This window comes from Marmota flaviventris, chromosome 10 (genome assembly GCF_047511675.1).
Source record: "Marmota flaviventris isolate mMarFla1 chromosome 10, mMarFla1.hap1, whole genome shotgun sequence".
Classification (NCBI taxonomy): Eukaryota; Metazoa; Chordata; class Mammalia; order Rodentia; family Sciuridae; genus Marmota; species Marmota flaviventris.
The window spans coordinates 102,953,226-102,976,562 of record NC_092507.1 but is presented as its reverse complement, the minus strand read 5'-3'; the positions used below and the strand labels follow the sequence as shown (position 1 = coordinate 102,976,562).

General features: G+C 45.7%; 1 long non-coding RNA gene across 1 annotated transcript in view; it reads right to left on the bottom strand.

The window, feature by feature from the left end:
- LOC114096759 (uncharacterized) overlaps positions 1-22,845 on the bottom strand; it is a 39,201-nt gene extending 16,356 nt beyond the window's left edge. The window contains exons 1-3 of the long non-coding RNA XR_011708902.1: positions 22,555-22,845; positions 19,759-19,980; positions 7,127-8,543 (exon numbers count right to left, since the gene is read on the bottom strand). This is a non-coding gene — a long non-coding RNA (uncharacterized lncRNA). The remainder of the gene's footprint in view (positions 1-7,126; positions 8,544-19,758; positions 19,981-22,554) is intronic.
- Between the last annotated feature and the right edge of the window lie 492 nt (positions 22,846-23,337).

The window sequence follows — 23,337 nt, the reverse complement described above, 5'->3', positions numbered from 1 at the left end:
AACAGTCCCCTAAAAAGATAGGTTAGGGTTCTGTGAGGTTCTGTAAGAGAAGTGGTTTCGTAAAGCTGGTTGAGTCTTTGCCTGGATAGAAATTTTATTATTCAAGGAAATGTGTCATTGAAGACAGGGTTTGAACACACCTCCATAACCTACAAAAACTGCAGTGTAGACGGCCGACCAAGATGGAGTATGAAGAACCAGGTCTACCTTCCTGCCTCAAACAAGTAATACGCTGGGCAATGTATGACACGGCAGTGTTCTGACACTGATTTTATCAGATGGTGCCTGGAAGTGGTCCCTGAGAGAGGAAAAACAGATGAAGCCAACCCAACAATTAGCCCAGCCTACTTCTGGGAGAGTGTCCCATGACAGAGCAAGAGCACAGTCAGGGACGTGGGCATGGGAGTCCAGAGCGGCCCAGAGCGTCAGAGCTTGCAGAACAGAGCACGGGCCAGCAGAGAGCAGGGCCCAGAGAGAGCAAGCCCCCTGGGCCTCAAGGAGGTCTCTGAAGTCTTCAGCTGGTTGTGGGTCAGCGCAGGCCTGGGAGGGAATGCCTCCAAGCTAGAGAAAGAATCACCCAAAGGATCTGACTGTTCCTGTTCCTCCCAGGCAGAGCAGAAAACTTGGAAAAGATATTGCCTCAGTTCAAGGACAGAATTAGCCCAAGACTAAAGGGTGGCTCTGATCTCACCAGTTTAAAGGCAAGGTCAGAAAGGAGAAAACTTTCCAAATAACTTACCTGTGCTCTAGAACACATTCAAGAATATTATGGAAATATAAAAATATTTAGCACTGACAATATAAAGCCCACATGCCTGGCATCTAATTAAAAAGCTACCTTAAGCCTGTAATCTCAGCTACTTGGGAGGCTAAAAAAAAGAGGATTGAAAGTTGGAGGCCAGTCTGGGCAAATTAGCAACACCCTGTCTCAAAATATACTTTAAAAAAGGGCTTAGGATGTAGCTTATTTGGTGGAGCACTTATCTAGCATGTGCAATGCCCTGGGCTCAATTCTCTGCCCTGACAAAAAAGTATACCCCATATAATCACAATAATGCTTGATCATGATGATAAATGACTATGTTACTATTTTATGTATTTACTGTACATTCTATTGTTATTTTAGACTGTACTTTGTCTACTTATTTAAAAAAAAAGAAAGGTTTACTGTTAAACATCATGTTACACACTGATAGTCTCAAATGTCTTGAGTTTACCACGTCTCTTGACTGAATCGAGGTCATGTAGAGTGACTGACTGACTGACCCATACCATACCTAATCTATGTTTGTAGAAGTATTATCTATGATGTTCACACAGCAGGGAAGAAACTGCCTAACCAGATACCCTTTGTTAATCAATGCCTGGCTGTATATGCAATTTAAATGAGATGCTACTAGATAAACCCCTAGAATGTCTAAAATGAAGGCAACTGACCATTCGAGGCATTTGAGGGTCTATGTGGAACAACTGAAATTTTCATTCATTACTGATGGGAACGTTAACTGTTAAAGTCACTTTACACTATGATTTGGGAGTTTCTTAAGGAGTTAAACATATAGCTACCATAGAATCCAGTCATTCCATAACCACGTATTTACCCAAGAAAACACCTGCCCAAGGAACAACATGTACCATGTTTATAATGAGTAAATTTTGAAAGCCATGGTTTTTTTTTTTTTTTTGGAGAGGCGTGGTGTACTGGGGATTGAACTCTAGGGCACCGGGCCACTGAGTCACATCTCCAGCCCTATTCTGTATTTTATTTAGAGACAGGGTCTCACTGAGTTGCTTAGTGCCTCACTTTTTACTGAAGCTGGTTTTGAACTCGTGATCCTCTTGTCTCAGCCTCCCAAGCTGCTGGGATTACAAGTGTGTGCCACCACGCTTTGCATAACGATTATATTTTATGTTCATGACAACCGTATTTGTAATAGCCCCAAAGTGGCAACCACCCAGATGTCCATCAACAACATGTGAATGCCTAGCTCATGTGATAGACGCACATGGTGGGTTCTGCTCTCGATGACAATGAACACAGATGCACACCATGGCATGGGTGAGCCTCAGAATTATATAGAGTGAAAGAAACCAGATGAAACAGAGTGCCTATTTACTTAAAGACCCCATTTATGTAAGTTTCTAGAAAGTGCCAACTGGTATCTATAGTGACAGACAGCGGCTCAGGAGTTACAAGGTGGACTGGGGAGGAGGGGGAGGAAGGGATTACCGAGGGGTATGAGGAGACTTTGGGAAGCCAGGGACATGTTTATTACATTGACTGCAGTGATGGTTACGCTGGTGTCATTCATCTGCCAAAATGTCAAATTGTGCACTTTGTGTGCCATTTATTGCATGTTAATTTTACTTCAATAAAGGTGTAGAGCAAGAGAAATTCCTACTTACAATCAAAACAAAGAATAACTTTATCATCTGCAATGCCACCTGACATCCATTTTATTCCACTTCATTTAATTGAAAATACACCCTGGTCCATGATCCACTAGGTTGACTTCACAATTCACTAATGGGTGATACCTGTAGTCTGAACACACTGCTCTAAGATATATTTGGAAAGCTAAGGGTTGACATCCTAAGTGGTCTCTTAGTTACATGGACAAGTGCCAGTGAGGCAGTTTCTATGTCTTTACCATCAAACTTCATCTCCTTCTCTTTGGATGGTTGAGAAATCAGCGAGCTTTAACTTACATTGAAGTCCTGATCTTTCACATTCTTGAATTGGAGATGGAGACTCACCCTTTTGTCCACATCTTTCTGTTGATGTGTTTGGGAGATATGTTGGTTTTGCAGTTTCACAAGGGAGATTTTTCTGTGGTGACTCGAGTCAGGAGGATCACTGATAGGAAAGTGAGGAACTGGGAGACAGGTAATGGAGAAATGAAAGACAGAGACCAGGCAGAGATGCACACAGAGTCTGTCAGAGCTGACAAATGAAGGCCATCTCTCCATAGGTGGAGAGAGGCAAAACAGGCTTGGGGTTTGGAACTTTTATGGGGCAGGCTCAGGGGTGGGGCAGGCTCAGGATTAGAGCCGGGCGGGTCCTAATGCAGGTGGTGAAGGGTTGGGTTGGTGTGAGGGAGTGGTGAGCCTTTCTCAGAAACGCTCTTGGGTGAGAAAGAGAAATTTTTCTTAAAATGGCGGCTGTCACTTAAGATGGCTGTCCAGATGCTAAGCAAGGACTTTACAATCACCATGGGGAGTTGTCAGGGACCACCAAGGTGGCAGGTGGCAGCCACCTGATTGCTGACTGCATGGTTACTAAGGTAACCATGGCCTTTGGACTTTGCTAACCTGGGAGCTGTTGCTATTATCGACATTTCCCCATAAAGAAAAGCAAGCTGGCTCCGGCAGTGAACCCATCTTTGCAACAATAACTTCTTAGTTTTCTAGGAGAATTTATTTTCAGTTGTTGTTTTCCTTTATTTGGTCCTGGGGATTGAACTCAGGGGCACTTAACCACTGAGCCACATCCCCAGCTCTTTTTTGTATTTTATTTAGAGACAGGGTCTCACTGAGTTACTTAGGGCCTCGCCATTGCTGAGGCTGGCTTTGAACTCGTGATCCTCCTGCCTCAGCCTCCTGAGCTGCTGGGATTACAGGTGTGTATCACGGCGCCCAGGAGTCATCATTGTTTTTTGCCCATGCATTGAAGACATGTGGAAAGAGAATTCTGCTTGTTAAATGTCCAGTACCTTAGCTTGGCTGACTATGTCTGTGTACCACAGGGCCCAGCAAAGAAGAGAAGAAAAAAAAAAAAAAAAGTCACAGCGCTAGAGGAAGAAAGCAGAGAATAAATGATGAAAAAAAACCCAGGCTTGGGGTGGCCTCCATTCTGTTGTCAGTTAGTGTCCCTGCCTGCAACTCGGTGACTATGTGCCTAGTGGTTTCTTCAGTCACCCATCTATCTCTTCAGGTCATGGAAGTGTAAATTAGCAAATCAGATCCATTTTTTTTATTCATAAATATTTTAATAAATTAACCTGGAACCAAAAGAAGGTGGAACTCAGGCAGAATGGAGTTACAGTTCTGTTCTTGGCTCTTTTTAAATAGTGGCTGAAGATCAGCAACGGAAGAGCTGCCGCTGCTCCCCACGACCTTGGCTTTCCCAGTGATCCCAGGACCAGTGGAGTGGACGCTCAAATCAAACCTCGAGGCACACTCGGGGGACACAGGCAGGATTGTAAGTGAGAGCTTGAATTTCTAGGTTTGGCAGAGTGGCCTAGGTCACAGTTGACTTCACTCTGAAAACCTTACATCTAGATTGGGCTCTGATAAGCAGCAGCCAGCAGTTGTGAATTCAGAAATTCTAAACAGTTTTGGGGAAGGGCAATCTGCATGTGTCGATACTATTGCTTCTGGGCAGATAGATTTCAGTACTGAGCTCACATCTTCTTTTTCTTTTTCTTTTTTGAGGGGTACCAGGGGCCCTCAACCACCGAGCCACATCCCCAGCCCTATTTTGTGTTTTTTTTAGAGACAGGGTCTCACCAAGTTGCTTAGCTCCTCCTTCTTGCTGAGGCTGTCTTTGAACTCATGATCCTCCTGCCTCAGCCTCCAGAGTTGCTGTGATTACAGGCATGAGCCACAGCGCCTGACCTCACACCTCCTTTACTTAGGAGCTAAAGCATGAAAAATATTTTGGCCCGGTGTTAGGCAAACCTTGGTTTACATTCTATTTTTTTTTGTCAACCTTGTGACCTTGGGAAAGTTGCTTAACCTCTCTGAAGATTAGACTTCCCATTTAGAGAAGCAGTTCTCAACTGGGAGTGATTTTTGCTCCCTGGAGAACATTTGGTAGTATCTGGAGACATTTTTTTATTGTCCTGATTTGAGGGTGAGGGTTGTTATTTGTATTTGGTGGGTGGAAGCCATGGAAGCTGCTGAACATCCCATAGTGCAAAAAGAGCCCCCTCAGGACAAAGAATCATCCAATCCAGCTGGGTGTGGTGGCATTCAACCATAATCCCAACAATTTGGGAGGCCGAGGCAGGAGGATCACGAGTTCAAAGTCAGCCTCAGCAACTTAGTGAGGCCCAAAGCAACTCAGCAAGACTCTGTCTCTGCATAAAATAGAAAAATAAAGGGCTGGAGATGTGGCTCAGTGGGTAAGTGCCCCTGGGTTCAATCCCTGGTACCAAAAAGAGAATCATCCGATCCAAAATGCTCGTCGAGCTGAAGCTGAGAAACCCTGGTTTAAGAGATAATGTATGCAAAGTGTCTGGCATAAATCAGGTAGGTGCTGAATCAATGGTGGGTCTCATTACCAAATGATCAGTTCGATGTGGCTGATTAAAAACAAGACGCTGGAAAACCAGGGGCTAACCCTGTGTTAAGTTCACCAAAAGTCCCTAACAGCGGTACCTGCAGTCTGTTCAACAGTTAGCACAGGTCTAGCAAAGAAATTAAAAGTGCCTCGGTCCAAATCCTGGCTCTACCACTCACCACGCATGAATTCTTGGGCAAATCCTTTGACCTCAGCCAGCTTACCTGTAAAATGGGTATAACAGTGATACCTGGCTCTTAGGAATGTGTTAGGACACAAAGGACCATTGTGCACTGACCAGCTGGTCCTCAATATGTGCAGTTATGACAGGGGAAGTAGTCATGCAGTAACCGCTGAGCAGGATGCTGATCTTAATAAGAAGCTGTGAAGTTTCTGATGTGGAGTAAGAAGGGGAACACAAACCAAGCAGGAATGGGTAGCAACGGAGAGCACATCAAGCTGCTGAGGACCCGCGAAGAGCTCCCGGTCAGGTGTCTGTAAATATTATCTCATTGACTCCTCCCCCCATCTCTTCGAGGTGGCTTTTATGAACCTACTTTAGTCTCATTTTACAGATTGAGAAGTAAGCTCACAGCACTTCAAATAACTTGCCTTGGCTACACAGCCAGTAAGTGGCAGAGTCGGGCTTTCGGGTCCTGGTGACTCCAGCCTGAGTTCTCACGGGCTGAAACTCAGGGTGAATTCCCAAAGAACAAAACATTCAACTATTGGGGAGTTTTCTACATTTAAGAAAGGGAAAGACGATTTTAAACCCAAGTCTCTGTGTCTTGACTGGGACAAACAGCCTGGGGTAGGTGGAGGTGAGACGTGGGAGCAGGATAAACAGACAGGAGCAGCCCTTGCTGTGGTCCAAAGACAGCTGCTGGATCCAAGGACGTCACCCTGCGGTGCCATGGCAGCACAAGGCCACTCACAAAGAACATTTCTGGGTAATGTCTAACGCCTGCTGGCCTAAGAGAAGGGCTGTTGACTTTTATGTTACTCAGTATTGGTACTTCTGCTCCATGAGGATAGATCTTCTAGAAAGTTCCTGTGGTACCCCTCACCCATACCAAATGTTTCATGAAGCTATTTGTGTGTGTTTGTGTGTGTGTGTGTGTGTGTGTGCGCACAAGGGTGTGGATGGCAAGATGGGACCATAATAGCCTGGGACCGAGGAGCCAAAGGAGCCAGGAAAAAGCCTTAGGCTGATGGTGTCACTTTCTCTAATCAAACAGCTCTGTTCAGACAAGGTTGGGAATGGTGCCCAAAACGGCCAGGAGGTCTGAACGAACCCAGGAGAGCTCTGTGGAGAGAGGGTGTCCACCAGTGCTCAGGCCTGGGGCTGTGAGAAGATGCTGCTGCCCACATCTCTGGTTTTCCTGAGGATCCCCCTTCACCCCAGCAGGCGTCAGAGGGCATCACCCAGGGCTCACATTGGGACAGCATCTGGGACGACCTCCCCAGCCACCCGCCCACCCGCCATCTACCTTGGGCTCTTGCATTGTTTAGTTTTGCTGCTTATTGCACAGAATTATGGGTCTTTGAGGTCTTCTTGGGACCCATGTGCCCCACTCGGCCACCAGAGACTGCAGAAGAGCCACAAGGCCCCAGAGTCACTGTTTGCCCCGTGTGTTCTGTGGCAGGCCCTGTTCTTCTCAGGCAGAGATGCTCTCGCAAGGGCTGGGGCTGCGGCTCAGCGGTAGAGCGCTTGCCTAGCATGTGTAGGGCACTGGGTTCAAGTCTCAGCACCACATATAAATAAATAAAATAAAGATCCATCAACAACTAAAAAAAAATAAAAAAAGATTAAAAAAGAAATGCTCTCGCAAGTTCACTTACCCGGTTGTTTAAATATAGGAAAGGAAACAGATGCCGGCTGGGGCGGAAGTCTCTGAGGAGAGCAGGCTTTGGGCAGGGGCTTGCCTAGGCTGATAAGAGCTTGGGGTAGGCTCCAAGTGCAGCGGCTGCTGATTGCCTTGAGGCCCTTCTGACATTGTCCTAAGCCAAGCCATCCCCAGCAGAACTTGGCTCCTCTGCAAGCTCCTCCTCGTGATTGACAGGGAGGGGGTTATTTTTAAGCTGATCTTTGTGACTTCCTTTTGGCTCCCCTCCCACTCCCCTTTCTCAAATGCCCTGAGAGCAACTTCCTCTGTAGGCCAATTCCAGCAGAGGCACAGTCTGTCCAGCCCCGGGGAGGACAGGCTGCCTGCATATGGACAGCAGGGGCATGACTGAGGAGAGGACCCAGGGCACTGTCCTGACAGGTAGTGCTCAAACTCTATGACATGAGAGGACTGTGCAGAGGACTCCCAGCCTCAGGCCCAGGTCCTGGCCTCAGAGTGGGGGGACAGCCAAAACGATCACTCAAGTGGCCCAACCTGCAGCATCAAGATTAATGGTGGAATGCCACTGTGGCGTCACCCAGCCGACCCTCCAGGGAGCTCCCCTTTCTGGACTCAGGCTATGCTGACTCCTAGGCTCTGCAGGGACACCCTCCCTCTGGCGTCCCTAGGCTGGCGGAGTTCCGGGGGAGCGTGTCCGGCCGGGTGCACCACCAGCATCCTCAAATTGTGTCTCAGATGAATCACAGCGACAGCCCCATCGCCTCCACCCACCGCGGTAGAGCAGGGGAGATGAGTTGACGCCACTGTGACTTCTGAGACTGCCCAGGCAACGAGCCCCTGTTCAGAGGCTTTCTCAGCACTCCGCGTGGCCGCCTCTGCCTTCCTCTGGTTCTCAGCCCACAGGGGAGTGTCCCAAATGCAGCTGGAGGCAATGATTGCCTGGGACAGCCAGTGCCCGTGGCCTTTGGCATAAGGGACAGTTAGCTTCTGGCAGAGAACTCCTCTTTTGTTATCGCTAGAAGGAGACCAACAGAGTCCCCACGGTGGGAACAGGAAGCCCCCAAATCTCCCCATCTCCTAGGTTTTCTCTCTGGCTCATCAGACAAGCAGGGCTGAGGCCCAGCAGGGTACAGATGAGGAAACTGGTGCTTCCTGTCCAAGGCACGAGGAACCCAGGCTGTCTGCTTAGCAGGTGGGAGTCCTGGTTGAGTGGTCCCTGTGAAACCAGGCAGGAACAGACCGTCTATGTCCCCTCCACAGGAAACATCCATGTGATGCTCAGAAAATTCTGGCCATGTTTGAGTCTGGATCAAGAAGTAGGTTTCACTCTAGCGATTCCCTCCATCAGAGAAGAGCTCTCAGCTGCTTTCCGTTGAATTTGAAATTCTAAACTCTCACCCTCTGGTATGCATCTGCAGAAAAGAGCAAAACCCAGACCTCAAGGTTGCAGTTGGATTACACGAGCTGCTCCCCAGTAACACAGCAGTCGTTAACATAGAGTGAGTGCCCAACATCAAGGCTGGCTCTGCCCCGGGCCGGCAGCGCAATGTCGGGTCGGGCAAGCTACTTACTTAGCCTTGCTTATTGTCAGTTTCCTTACCTGCAAAAAACAGATGTCATGAAAACCATAAGGTATATCCTAGGGCTGCACCAAGGATCCACGGAGTGTCTGAGGTAGGTTAGATGACGTGCAGCATTGTGTCAGGCCCAGAGAGCCAGGAGAGTGGAATGTTCTTAGCATGCCCTTAGCATGTCTCAAGCATGGCACCTGACTTTGAGAAAGGCATGACTCGTCTTAGCATGATTTTTAAGGGAGATAGCCTAGGAAAATACGAGTGTGTGCACACACTGTCTTTTTTCACACACACACACACACACACATACACACACACGGGGTAGGGCTGGTGCTGGGCAGGAGTTCAGATTTTGCTTCTTTGTTACTACATCTGTTCCTCTTTGTTGTCACCTGTTAAAAGAGGAGTCAGACTTTGTTTTCTAAGATCTCTTTCAGCTTTACCGCACAGAGTTGCACATCTAAAATGATATTAATTTATTTAGGTACTAGGAATTGAACCCAGAGCCTTGTGGATGCCAGGCAAGCACCCTACCATTGAGTTACACCCCCAGTCTTTTTTTTTCTTTTTGTTTTTTATTTTTTTGTCATGCTGGGGATTGAACCCAGGGCCTTGCACAAGCTAAGCAAGTGCTCTACCACTGAGCTATATCTGCACCCCTCCTTTTTATTTTTTATGTTGAAGAGAGGATCTCTCTAAATGTGATCTTCCTGCCTCAGTCTCCCAAGTTGCTGGGATTACAGGCATACACCACTGCATCTGGTTAAAAGGATATCTATAAAAAGAACTACACGACTCCTTTCATTTGATTAAGACGTAATAAAGAGCTCCAGCAAGTCAAAGGAGGCGACGGTTGTGAGGACCTGACTGGTTGCCTTGCTTCACCCTGTACTGCCCTCCCTGGGGTTCTCTGACCTTCCTCCCACAGCCCCTTCCAGCAGCTCCCCTGAACCCCCCCACCCCCCGCCAGCGGCTGCCCTTGCCTCCCTGCAGATGTTTCCAGTTTGCAGATGCCATGGAGTTCACGTTGGTCACTTGTTCCATTTGCTCAGAAACAACAGCCAGCATTATTGGCAGGAAATGGAGAGAGTGCCAACTCCAGGATGACACAAAAAGCCCTAGTCATGGGCACTGGTGGGGGTGGAGGTGGGAGTTGGGAGGGCTTATAGGCTGGGCCATCTGCAGGGACTTAGAGTTTTGTTGCCCTCGTTGAAGTCATGGTCACTGAAGCGGCGTCTGTCTAGATTTCCTCTGGGAATGACCAGAGCAGGTCAGTTGACTCATCTTGGAGGGACAAGGTCGAAATGAGATGCTATCTTGGAGGCCTGGGAGTGACTGGAGAGCCTGGCTTCATGTCCCAGCCCTGAGGCTAAAGTCTCAACTCAGAGCAAATTCTAGTCCCTTTTGAGAGAGAGAATTTTTTTTTCTTAAATATTTATTTTTTAGTTTTTGGCGGACACAACATCTTTGTATGTGGTGCTGAGGATCGAACCCGGGCCACATGCGTGCCAGGCGAGCGCGCTACCGCTTGAGCCACATCCCCAGCCCTCTAGTCCCTTTTGAAATCAGAATCGATGCTGGGGTTAATGAAAGATTAGAGGATATTTTGTTATTTAGGGTCAAGAGCAAATATATATATATATATGTATATATATTTGCATTATATATATATAATGCAAACTAAATTACAGGCCGCATATGCCCCGTGTCTGTCATGCAGCTGTTTTGGTAGGACGTGGCTGGAATATCCCCCTGTTATTCAGTAACCTTCACACTCTGCACAGGAGGTGGCCCCTTTACAGCAGTGAATGGTGCCGAGTGATCTGCCAGGCCCTTCAGAATGAATGACACGTGAGAAACGGAAACTATGATTATTGCTCTGAATAATCTGACTCTTGAGATCCGGCCCTGAGAGGTTCATCTGCAGAGACTGAGGGGGCCCACGCAGCCCTTGGGGGCTGGTGGCATTGCAGTCTATGTGCTGGGAAGCGGCAGTGTCAGACTCAAATGTGCCTCTCCACCGGGCTCACAAAGGAGTTGGAGGAGGGGATGCTGGAGAGTCAGCCCAACGCCTTGTCACGCTGAGGAGCCACCGACTTCCTGGCAAGTGTGTGGAGAAAGGAAGTCGTCACTGCCTCCCCAGGACCTCCTCTGGACACATCCTGTGTCTGAAGCCAGGTGCACACTGGGGGACTTAAAACAGTAAAAGAGCCCCTCCAGCAAGAGACTGGAGAGTCGGCCCTGAAGAGACCCTGGGTCTAGGGAACAAGCACATCATTGTGGGTTCCCAAAAAGCCTGTAGCTCAGGGTTTAGGAAAGAGTAAGGGGAAGATTTTCCTTTAGTTCGGCATCTGCGCTGCCCAGCACCTGGTAGGTGGAGCATTTACTGGGCACCTGAGAGGCCCTGATGGTGAACTGTACAGACTCATGTTCTGGTACCAGTCTGAGGTGGTGCTGTGTGGAGAGACCGTGTCCTGTGCAGGCCACAGTCCCTACAGGAGTCCCTTCTCATTCACCAGAGGGGAAATGAAGACACAGGGAGATTAAGCAATGTGGCCAAGGTTATTAATTTGGAAACAGACATCAAAACAAGAAAGATGCATCAGGTGCTGTGGCACACACCTGTAACCCCAGCTACTCTGCAGGTCGAGGCAGGAGGATCGCAAGTTCAAGGCTGGCCTCAACAACTTAGTGAGACCCTGATTCAAATCAAAACTAAAAAGGGCTGGGGGTGTGGCTCATTGGTAGACCTTCCCTGGATTCGATTCCCAACCAAGCAAAACAAAGCAACAAAAAGATGTTCTGAGACATAAGGATGGAGTCTGACAGCAATTTCTCCTCTGGAGTATATCAGGGTGAGAGCAAAGTGGGACAGGCCTGACAACCAAAGGAAGAGGCACCGTTTGCAGGCTGGGCAGGCTGAATCAGCAGCTGCTAGCATCTTGCTGTAGCTGGATATGTGTTGGCACAACTCCAGGTGGGGTAGGTCTGGAAAGGCATTGCCAATGTAGGGTAATGTCACTGATTAGCACCCACTACTGCACCCATTAGCATACAGTGACAGGCAGACTGGCCGAGGAGCAAGTGCCATGAGGTAGAGGGAAGGGCTGTGTACTTGGTTGGTGGGACCCAGGTTGTTCAAGCTGGGGATTCAGAGATGGGGACCAGAGTGAGAAAGGAGCAGTGAAGGGGCTGGTGAGCCAAGAAACCTGGCTGCAGCTTCCAGTTTTGACAGTGAACTAGCCACTTTGGGTGTCCTTTTCCTCCGGTGGCCCATCCCACTCCATATCCCTGGTGTCCTAAAAACCTCACCTTGGGGAAAGGGGCATGTCAGGCTAAGCAGCCCACTAGGGTCAGCGGGGCTCTCGGTCTTTTAGACAGAGCATCAATGAGACAAGCAAGAGAGAAGAGCAAAGACCATAGGAGTTCTGACTGCAAAAGGTGAAGCACAAGAAACATCATCGAGAGTGGGCCTGCTCCAGGACTGCCTGTGGGAGGGGGAGGCGTTTCCGATAGATCACAGGAAGGAGAGAAGGAAACAGGCTGTGGTAGGTAAAAATGCGGAAATCACAAACTGCCATGCAAATGTTAGACATTCTCCCTGAGGGTCCCTTTAACTAGACCCAAATAGGTCACATGATGTTTTCTGCCTGTACTGGTTTGGAACTGAAATTAAAAGACAAAGAAACATGTTAGTGCAGAGGAAGAGGTCTTTCTGTATCCCTCCTGAGTCCTTTTTGAGCATAGAGAGGTCTGAGTAGCATTGTCCCAGGTAGGAAGGAGACACACCTGAGAGTAATACATTGTATACATTCAACTACAAGTAATCGCAGGTCTCCTCGGTATCAGGTACTAGATCAAGCTCTTGGTGTTTTTAGGATAAAGGGAGTGGGAGGGAGATAGAAAGATGAACAAGGCATACTTGTAAGAGGGAGATGCAGTCATGTAAATAAATAACTCCAAAAATAATGTAAAAGTGCTCACATCCCGGAGGAATGTGATCCCATTCCAAGGGGGGAGCTTGGTGTTTACTTTGATCCTCTGTGAATGGGGTGCCTGTAAGAGCAATGAATTCTACCTGGGGGAATCATAACATTCTGCTCCATACGGCACCATCCCTAAGGGACTGTTTCCTAGACACTGCTAGACACTGGTACCCCAAGTGCTGCATCGAGACCCTTCCTTAAATACTCAAAATGAGATATCTCAAAATGAGATATCATTTTCCCTCCCCTTTGACCCAAACTGAGAATATAAAATGTGATCATGGATCACTAATGGGAGAAAAAAAAAAAATCCTCACCTTCACATCAAGAAGGGGACTGACAAGAATCCCCATGTGACAGACTGGAGCCACCGACCAGCAGACATGCTGGAAACAGGTGCTAGGGCTCCTCCTGATGTTAGTTCTGAGTACTTACTAGACACCTCACATAGTTCCGAAAAGGATGTGGAGCCACTCATAATAAAAGAACAGGCAGGACAGAATCGCTAGAAGACTTGGAGCCAAGGGATGAGACAGGATATCCAGATTGCCCAGGAAACATAAGCAAAGCATGGTCACTGACACCAAGCCCCGCTCTGGACATCCCAGTTTCCCAAGCAAAAATGAATAGTTGAGTGCGATGGTGCTTTCCTGTAATCCCTGTGACTCAGGAGGCTGAGGAAAGAGGGTCCCAAGTTCAAAGCCAGCCTGGACACACCCCCAGATCCTTAAAGAACCAAAATTTTTTTGAGACAGTGTCCTATCTCAGAGGTTAGGGCACCTCTGGTTTCAATGCCTGGGACCAGAAAAAATTCTTTATACAAAGCTCTTTCACTAACTAGATGAACAAAACCAGACTGATTCATTAGCAAAAGCAGCCTCCTTGAATAAATAATTCACTATCAAATGACAAATGGATAGCAGAAGAAATCAGGGGTGATATTTTTAAAAAATTTAGAAGTAAATGAGAATAGAGATACAACATATCAAAATCTCTAGGACACTATGTAGGTGATTATAAGAGGAAAGTTCATAGCATGGAGCTCATACATTAAAAGAATAGGAAGATACAAAATAAATAATGTTGGATTATTATTTATCTAACATTATTTATTCCAAGGCCCTAGAAAAATAAGAACAAATCAATACCAAAAATCAATAGAAGAAAGAAAATAATTAAAAATCAGAACCAAAATCAATGAAATTGAGATTAAAAAAATTCGAAAAATCAATGAAACAAAAAGTTGGTTCTTTGAAAGAATAAACAAAATTGATAAGCCCTTAGCCATCTAACCAAAAGAGAAAAAATTCAAATTACTAAAATTCTATAATGAAAAAGAAAATATTACCACAAACAATACTAAAATATAGAGGATAATCAGAAACTATTCTGAAAATTTATATTCCAATAAGCTAGAAAATCTTGAAGACATTGATAAATTCCTAGAGACATATTACCTACCCAAATTATATAAGGATATAGAAAATTTAAGTAGACCAATTTCAAGTAAGGAAACTGAAAAAGCCATCAAAAGCCTACCAACAAAGAAAAACCCAGGACCAGATGGATTCTCAGCTGAGTTCTACCAGATCTTTAAAGAAGAACTAACACCAATCCTCCTCAAAACATTCCATGAAATAGAAAAGTAGGGAACTCTTCTAAACACATTCTAGGAAGCAAGTACAACCATGAAACCAAAACCAGACAAAAACATGTCAAAGGAAAAAAAACTTCAGACCAATATCTCTGATGAACATAGATGCAAAAATTCTTAATTAAATATTGGCATGTTGCATACAAAAAACATTAAAAAGATAGTGCACCATGATCAAGTGGGGTTCATTCCAGGGTTCAACATACAGAAATCAATAAACAAAATTCATCCCCTAAATAGACTTAAAGACAAGAATGAACAAGAATCAGAAGATGATCTCAATGGATGCATAAAAAGCATTCGTCAAAATACAGCATCCATTCATGTTCAAAATTCTAGGAAAAACAAGGTTAGAAGGAACACATTTCGACATTGTGAAAGCTATATATGACAAACCCAAGGCCAATATCATTCTAAATGGAAAACTAAAAACATTCCCTCTAAAAACAGGAACCAGAAAGGGATGCTCACTTTTACCACATCTGTTCAACATAGTCCTTGAAACTCTCACCAGAGCAATTGGACAGAAGAAAAAAATTAGAGGGATATGAATAGGAAAAGAAGAGCTCAGACCACCTCTGTTAGTTTGAGCTAAACTCAAACTCTAAATAGGGTCATGTCCTATATTTAGAAGATGCAAAAAACTCTACCAGAAATCATCTGGACCTCAAAAATGAATTCAGCAAATTAACAGAATACAAAATTAACACCCAGAAATCAATTGTCTTCCTCTACTCCAATGACCAATTGGCTGAAAGAGAAATTAGGAAAACTATCCCATTCATAATAGTTTCAACAAACAAAACAACAACAACAACAACAACCCACAAAACCTTGGGAATCAATCTAACAAAAGAGGTGAAGGACTTCTACAATGAAAACTACAGAACACTACAGAAAGAAATTGAAGATCTTAGAAGATGGAAATAACTCCTATGTTCTTATAAAGGCAGAATTAATATCATCAAAATGGCCATACTACCAAAAACACTGTACAGATTCAATGCAATTCCTATCAAAATTCCAATGATGGTCTTCATAGAAATAGAAAAAGCAGGCATGAAATTCATTTGGAAAAATAAGAGGCCCAGAATACTCGAAGCAATCCTTAGTGAGAAAAAGCAAAGTCAGAGGCATCCCAATCCCAGATCTTAAATTATACTGCAGAGCAATAGTAACAAAAACGACGTGGTATGGGCACCAAAATAGACACATCGACCAACAGAATAGAAGACACAGAGACAAACCCGTGTAAATACAAATGCCTCATACTAGAGAAAGGCACCAAAAACATACATTGGAGAAAAGATAGCTTCTTCAACAAATGGTGCTGGGAAAACTGAAAGTCAATATGTGGTAGAATAAAATTTAACCTCTATCACCCTGCACAAAAGTCAAAGTGGATCAAAGACCTGGAAATTAGACCAGAAACCCTACGCATACTAGAAGAAAATGTAGACCCAACACTACACCATATTGGCTTAGGAACTGACTTCCTTCACAAGACTCCTAAAGTGTAAAATCAATAATCAACAAATGGGACAGCATCAAACTAAAAATCTTCTTCATGGCAAAGGAAACAAGAGCATGAAGAGAGAGCCCACAGAATGGGTGAAAATCTTTGCTACCTGCACCTCAATAGGGTGTTGATTTCCAGGATATATATAAAGAACAAAAACAAAAACAAATAATTCAATTAATACATGGGTAAAGGAATTGTACAGACACTTCTCAAAAGAAGAAATACAAAAGATCAACAAATATATGAAGAAATATTCAACATCTCTAGCAATTAGAGAAATGCAAATTAAAACTACACTGAGATTTCATCTCACTCCAGTTAGAATAGCAATTATTAAGAATACAAGTTAAGGGGCTGGGGATGTGGCTCAAGCAGTAGCGCGCTCGCCTGGCATGCGTGCGGCCCGGGTTCGATCCTCAGCACCACATACAAAGATGTTGTGTCCGCCGAAAACTAAAAAATAAATATTAGAAATTCTCTCTCTCTCTCTCTCTCTCTCTCTCTCACTCTCTAAAAAAAAAAGAGCTAATACAGACATAATACAATGCATTTCACTTGCATTGTATTATATAACACAAGAATACAAGTTAACAATAAATGTTGGCGAGGAGGTGGGGAAAAAGATACACTCATACATTGCTGGTGGGACTGCAAATTGGTGCAACTACTCTGGAAAGCAGAATAGAGATTCTGCAAAACACTGGGAATAGAACCACCATTTGACCCAGTTATCCCACTCCTCAGTATAGGTCCAAAGGACTTAGAATCAGTCTACAACAATGGCACAATGGCACAGTCACATCAATGTTTATAGCAGCACAATTCACAATAGCTAAGCTATGGAGCCAACCCAGGTGCCCTTCAATAGGTGAGTGGATAAAGAAAATGCACATACACACAATGGAATATTACTCAACCACGAAAAGGAATGGCTTTATGACATTTGCCAGTAAATGTATGGATCTGGTGACTATCATGCTAAGGGAAATAAGCCAGTCCCAACATACCAAAGGCCGAGTGTTTTCACTGATATGTGGAAGCTAACCCATAATAAGAGGGGGTGGTTGAATAGAAATTCAGTAGTTTAGACTTAAGGGGAATGAAGGGAAAGGAGGGGAATAGGAAAAGGAAAGATTGTAGAATGAATATGACATAGTTTATATATATATAAATTCAACACAATTAATCCCAACATCATGTATACCTATAAGAACGGGGTCCTAATGAGAATAAGATATAGTTCATGCTTGAATAATTATATCAAAATGGATTCTATTGTCATGTATAACTAAAGAGAACCAATTTTTAAAAAAGCAGCCTCTCAGCTTCTTCACTGGGAAATTAAATTTATCAATTTATGTTATATGCATGTATAAATCTTTAACGATGAAATCCACTATTGTGAACAATCATAATTCACCATAAAAAAATAAACAAAAAAGCAACCTCTTTTAAGCACTCAACTCCACTGAGAAAAGTATCCTATCAAACTTTATTTTATTGAACTGCGGATTGAACCCAGGAGCACTCTACCACTGAGCTACATCCCAAGCCCTTTTTATTTTTATTTTTTATTTTAAGGCAGAGTCTTGCTAAGTTGCTGAAGCTGGCCTTGAGCTTGTGATTCTCCTGCCTCAGACCCCCAAGTTGTTGGGGTTACAGGTGTGTGCCCCCGTGCCTGGCTTCCCACGAAGCATACAAATAGACCTAGCAACATGGTATCTTTGATTATGAGGAAGTGCTGAGATCTATTTTCTAGGGACAGTTTTCTCTATTAACCTTTAATAAAAAGCAGGGGGAGTAAGGTCATGTGGGAAGGCATGGTCAGGATGCCAGGGTCCGGTCCTGGACTAGATGCAGGAGTATTGAGCGGAGAGCATAGAGGCACAGAGGCCGGCTGCCTTCCACTGGTCGGTACAAAGTCTTAGCTGAGCTTTGGCAGCAGCTGGAAAGCAGACAATCGACACAAAATGTGCTGCCCTCAGTAGCTAGCCCAACCTGTGAATCAAGTCTTCCTCGTTAGGACAGCTGAGTTTCTGCCCCAAACGGATAATCCGTACTAGACTGTCCTTCTATGGTTTATTGGAAAGAGCCAGGGTTTGAAGCCAAGATGGACTTGGATTTAGGCCTCAGGTCTCCCACTTGATTCCTTTGTTGCCCAGAATAAGCCACTCAACTCTCTCCAAGCCTTTGTTTCCTCATCTGTGGAATGGATGTCCTCCTACTTACTTGCAGGGCTCGTGTAGGATTGTGATATGTGTAAAACACCCAGCAAGGTGCCTGGTACATGTTAGCTGGCATCCTGTCAATGGCAGCTCTGAGGATTATAACAACAGAAGGTCCCTGTGGAGTGGGAGGGGAGGACACACGCTATTAAAGTAGGGGAGGTTACTTGTCTATGTGACTATGGCAGGAGGGCTTGCATCAATTCATTAAGGAGTTGTTAGGTCAAAAGTTTAAAAAGGCCCGGGGGAGAGGCAGGACATGCCCTTGCTATAAATACTTAGGATCCGCAGTTGTTCCATTCAGAGTTCTTTCCTGCACCTGCTGGTGTTTAATCGTCTGGGGAATGACATTGGGATCCATGGCAGACCATGCGAAATCACAGGATGAGGCTCTGTCACTGTGGGTAACATCTGACTGGGCTGGAGGAGACCGAGTGTGGGTGATTAGGAGCCTGGCCTGGGAGGGGAGACCACAGGGGGCTGGTGAAGAGACCCAAGGGCATTTAGAGAAATCATGGGCTCAGAAGAAAGTGCTCCAGATAGGCAGGAAAAATGACCAGTGGGCCTGTGCCCAATGAAGGAAGAAGATAGGTCAGAGATTGGTGGGTGCCAAAGGAGGGACAATAAGGTACATGTGGCAGGTTCCTGAAAATTCCAGTAAGACCTCCTAATGGCAACCCCCTCCCAGATTGCCTCCATCTTCACCTTAAGTCAGGATGCCAGGGCCTGGGCTCCCATCCTGGTGCTGCTGCTTATCAGCTGTACAATCCCGAACGGATCACTCAACCTCTGCCTCAGTTTCCCTCTCTGAGATGTGATTACTACTACCTGTATTATGGAGTTTTGTTAACTTAATGAGGTGGAGTGTGTGAAGAGCTTTGCACACTATAAACCAAAACACCAATACTGGTTTGTTGTTGTTTTGATACCAAGGATTGAATTCAGGGGCACTTAACCACTGAGACACACTCCAGCCCTATTTTGCATTTTATTTAGAGACAAGGTCTCACTGAGTTGCTTAGGGCCTCGCTAAGTTGCTGAGGCTGGCTTTGAACTTGCAATCCTCCTGCCTCAGCCTCCAGAGCCGCTGGGATTAACAGGCATGCAACCACGGCGTTCGGCCCAATACTGTTTTTGGGTCTGAAAGGCAAAGCAGCTTCTCAACCTTCCTGAGTCATAAAGGATTGCACTTGGTACCGTCCTGGATCATTATGTGGGACTGGAGTGCATGTAGGCAGTGGCCTATCTGCAGCCTCTGAGGTCGCTGGCTGTGTTTGAAGTTCTTGGCAGTGGAAAGGTGCTGCCATCTGGTGGCCACTGCTGAGCATAGCGCGTCAGCAAGGACGCGGGAATACGCTTTTCAGAGGCTTAAAACTGATACTACTGCTTAAGACTCAAGGTAGTGCAAACACTTCCTCATTTTTTTTTTTGAGTGCCTAGAACATGGAACAACTTTAGGATTAGCTGAACCCTCTTCTAGATCCTCCACTTGGAGTAGGAGACCTTAGGATACGCTCCATGTGGATGGGTGGATGGCAGGTGGGGGCTGGGCACCCATTGCAGGTCCCCTTCTCTGGGCAGGGTTTCTCCTAATTTGGGGCTAAGGACCCTTGACCTGGCTTCCCAGGCTTCACCTCTCCTTATGCCAGCACTAAGCTCTACTTACGGCCTTGCAAGTCCCAGCTCCACTTTCCAGCTGGAGTGGCTGGAAAGACTAGGCCGGAGTAAGAAGATCCTGGTGGCTCCAGATCAGCCTCATAGAGGAAGCTCGGCAGAGAGGCAGAGAAGGGAACATGGTGAGGAGCGGGCACGCGGGCGAGCTACCTTCGGGCATGACTCTGAGCCCTGGTTCTTTGGAAGCCTCTGCTGTTGGCCAGCAAACCTAAAGCTGTGTAAAAATAAGAGGTTTTGGGGAAGTGGTGATGGAGCCAAGGGGAAGCGAGCAGGCTGATTTTGTGCAGTGCAGTCAGCAAAAGAGCCCTGGGGAGCAGCTGCCACCTCCGCCCCTGCCGCCCGACATCCTGTCTCGACAGTTCTAGGGCTCCAGAAGTCCTCCCCTCGAGTTTCTTCAAACACTGTTCTTTGCAGTTTGGGGAGGTGAGCAGTAAAGTTTTCTAGTCTTTTCTGGGATGCTTGCAAAAGATCCAATGAATTGTCTCTCTGGCCAGCCCTTCAGGATGTTAAGCAGAACCCCAGGGGCAAAGTTGCAGCTTCGCCTAGGTGTGTCAGGCCCCAGGAGGCTCCAGGCCCGAGTGTGGGACTAGTGAGGCCTTTCCCTGCAATTCAGGGCCTATGATTCCTCCAGATTCTTGCTGCTGCAGTGTAATGGAGGTTTTTTTTTTTTTTTTTTTTTTTTTAACACTTTAAATAATATATATATATATATATATACACACACACACATATATATATATATATATATATATATATATATACATATATATATATATATATATACACATATATATATATATATATACACATATATATATATATATATATATATATATATACATATATATATATATACACACACACACACACACACACACATGTAGGAAAGAAATTAAGCTCATGAATATTCACAATATTGACTGACTCTGGCGCCCCCACATGGTCTGATATGAGGTAGTTAGGATACCCAGGGTGTCCTGAGAGCAACCCCAGCAGCTCAGAGTTGTTTTCACCCGTTCATGTGCTTTGTGTGTATTGCAATTCAGTGCACCTTCTTAAATAAAAATGCCTGGTTTTAACTTAACAAATCCTCTCCACACAGGCAAATTTTAAAAGATCCTCCCAAACAAAAAAGATACTAAAATGCAAGTTAAAATGAACATTTTTCAGAGCTGTTAATTCTCTGAGTTCAAGTAGAAGCTATTTGCAAACCCTGGAGCTGAGTTCTTCCAGTAGAGCTAAAAACTGGCATGGCTCTCCTTTTAGGTGGGGAAATCTCCTGGATCACACTTCACTTATACTCTATTGCTCTATATAAAAAAAAAAATTATTGTTTTGCACTTTTATCCCATAAATGGTTTTCTTTCTGGCCCAGAACTCCCCTTGAGGCCCAGCCTCACCAGCAGCTTGATTGTGCAATCGTCTCTGGTTCTGCCATCTCTTTTTAACTCTGAGCAGTTGCCAAACATCTTACGCTTTTGTTTTGTGCCCATAATTGTCGGGGTCACTCTCTTTTCCAGATCTGAGGATATTGATCTGATGTTGGTAATAGAGCAACATCAAAACCAGGGGCTCCTTGTACTTCTGAAAGCTCCTGCCTATGTTTGTTCGTGTGTTCCCCCACTTCGGAAAGGCTATCCTTCAGAACCTAGGCTCTGAAGCCACCAGCTTGGGTTTGAATGCCAGCTTTGCCACTTCCTTAGCTGTGCTCCTGGGACAAGTGATTTAACCCTTCTGAGCCTCCTCTTATTTGGCAGTAATGACAATGTCTTTTCCACCAGAGAACGTTGAATGAGACTGTGAATTAGAAAATGTTTAATATGGTGCCTGACTTCACAGAGAGGACCTGACAGGTCCTAGCTGTTCTATGATTCTCCTTATATACCCACGGCCAGTTTATTTTCTAGGCAGACTCCAGGGGACCGGCCTTCTGGCCAGGCCAAGAGAGGGTGTGTACAGGGGAGAAGAAGTGAAAGAGAATGACCCAGTCACAGGTTCCCTGGTGTGGTGGAGTGTATGGTTTCTAGGGGAGAAGCAGGTGACAGGAGCCTGCAGAGACTGTGAGATCCCATTGTGGAAGGGCTTCTACTGAAAGCTGTTCTATACCCAAGGAACGTGGACTTGAATGGCAATATGGAGGCACTATGGAGATAAAGTGGCTTTTAATTTGGGGACTGGCGATGGGTGGGAGCGGTTTCAGCAGTATCATTCTGGTCACCTCAGGACCAAGGCCAATAAGGGAGAGAAGATGCAGTGAAGTTAACACTTAACCAAGCCTGGGGGTGGGCTGTGAGTGCAGGTGGAGGAACAGGTAAAGGAAGCAACCAGTGCCCTGGTTCCTGTCTGTTCTCTCTCCCAGCTAGCCCTTCCATTTTTAATCTAGAGTGAACAGGACGCTCAGGGCCCATTCATGGGCTGAAATGGAAAGTGACTGGTAGAACCTTGACCCTCACCCCTCAAATTACCCCCGTGTCTCTTCAGAAAACACCAAGGAAGGCCCTGCCTTGTTCACAGAAAAGCCCCTGAGGTAGGTGCACAGGTGTTGGGGCAGAATTCCCAGGTGGGAAGAAGTGGCTAGGTTGGTGGCCCCAAGTACGTCTCCTGCCCTTCCTCTTCCAGTGGGTTATTCGCTCCTGGGTGACTAGTCTTGGACACATACCCCCTTCCCCGGTTTTTCTACCCCAGCAGAGATGGGCTGGTTCCAAAAGAACCTCCCCAGGTAATGAAGGAGAACAAAAGGGGAAAGAATGTGAAAGCACAGACTGACCAGGTTTCCAGATCCACGTACCAGACACGTTCCTGATAATGCCAGTCCACCAGTCCACTTCCAAGGGCTGAGCAGTTGCTCGTGCACTGTTCCTGACCTTGACCACCTTTGCCCCACTCCACCTTCTTCACCATGACTACACACCAGCCATCAGTTTTTCTTCTTGCTAGATGTAGGAGTTGCCCATTGCATAAGCAACACCCCTTCGCCAGCAAAGTCTCTGCTCCCGTCTTGCCACCAGGCCAGGGTCCATCCATACTCAGCCTCACAGGTTGGACTGTGCTAAGGCAGGCCCCAGGAAGCCAGCTCCCTTCAGGAAACCACCCATTACCTGCACAGTCACCAACAACCAAGCAACACCACTCATCCCTACATAGGAAGATCTTTGTCTCTTATAAGGTTATTTGGTACCACTAGATAGCTGGGGGTGAGGGGGTGTTAGGGAACTGTTTGTTTTTTCTAACTGTGATTGACCAAGATTCAGAGTACTTTATGGTAAGAAAGGCTTTTATCATGCAACAGGGTAGAAATTTCTTTCAGTAACTTCCTCTTCTGACGCAGAGAAAAAGAAAGCAGTTGAGGTAGAATCATGAATGAGAGACCACATGGGAGGCTGGTGAATTTTTGCAAGGCCCCCCCTCAGTACAGGGGTGTGGGCACAGCAAACATTGGAAATATGGCTGGAGAGGACTTCCCATGAATATCTGAGGAGTTTGTTCAAGGAGAAATGACACATCTGGGATGGGTGAGCACGAGATGGGTCAGCTGGGACCAACTTGGGACGTTGAAGGAGGATCAGTGGAT